The sequence below is a fragment of the Vigna radiata genome, chromosome 4 (assembly GCF_000741045.1).
Source record: "Vigna radiata var. radiata cultivar VC1973A chromosome 4, Vradiata_ver6, whole genome shotgun sequence".
Lineage (NCBI taxonomy): Eukaryota > Viridiplantae > Streptophyta > Magnoliopsida > Fabales > Fabaceae > Vigna > Vigna radiata.
In genome coordinates, this window is record NC_028354.1 from 4,558,782 (window position 1) to 4,560,209 (window position 1,428).

Sequence of the window (1,428 nt, forward strand, 5' to 3'; positions counted from 1 at the left end):
ACCTAATTGGTTTCAAAAACAATTTTGAAAGCTTGAATAAGACAATATGAAATTATTGCAGGATGTTCAGCAATTAACTAGTGGAAAATCATAATTTTAAAAACTGAAAAATTTACTCAACCAAGGAAATGCAGTTTTGCCTAACTTCTTTTAAAAGACTATTTCTCTGTGATTTTCACACCAAAATTTAACACAAAAGCTAATTTATATTTTATCTTTCAACAGTTTATAAACCAGATACTTTACACCAAAATTATGCAAAACATGATCAGTTCATTTACTGCATCCAAGTTCTCAATGACTATTATCATAGCTTATGCGGTATGCATTTGAACTTGAAAACAAATCTCCCCAAAAATAACTTTGAAATAGAATTGACAATTTAATCATCAAATGTTTTAATTATAAAAAAAAATGCCAATGAAAATCTATCAGTCAGATCATTTAAATGAATTTTTCATTGCTTTTGACGAAAGATATATCAAGTCTTACTTCAAAGTATTCAGGAAATTGAATACTAAACCAGTTAACCACAAATTCAATTTATAAACAAAAAAAATCATTGAAATAACAATTTCACATGACTAATCATTCCAAAAGATTAAATTTAGCACATGAATATCTCATAATAGAAGAATTTCATTGATTAAAATGTGCAAGCAGAACACACCATAGAAATAATGAAACAATGATGTACATATTATTTCCCCAAACAGAAATGAATTTAACAGTAATCTCATAATAGAAGATCAATCATATCAAAATGTAACAACAAAGTTCAAACAAAAACTTAGCTCAATCACTTGGTGCTTGAACCAAGGCATTAGATATCACTTGATGGATTCACTTCCTGGCTTGGAGCATCAATTTCAGAAACAAAATATCATAAAATTTTCTTCTCCTTTTGAAAACTTAATCTGCAAAACAAAGCAATGGAGCTTTTGGTACCCATAATCTTATTTGGGTCCTTTAGGTTAGAGATATTTACTTTATGACAGGAATCCAAGCATATTTTCCATTTGGAACACCAAAATGTTTAATATTGCATTTGTTAGAAGTGTGACCATGCTTCATACAATAAAAACAACACACATTACTCACTTTATTTTTAACAAAAGTCCCTTTTTCAACCCAAACCCTACGAGTTTTTCTTACTTTGGACTTATAATTTTGATGCATGTTTCTATTTTTAACATTGTCTTTATTAAAGTTTGTCTTAGCATGTGAAATATTCTTGGTTGTCTTTGCAAGTAAGTTTTCAAGTATGTCAATATCAAACATATGACTCTTACAAGACAAACACTCAACAGGTTCACTAGTAGCATTTACATCAGACAATTTTGTTTCTAAATTACTAATTTTGTTTCTTAAAACAAATTCATCATCAAGCAATTTGTCATATTTCAATTTCAATTCATTGTGCTCTTT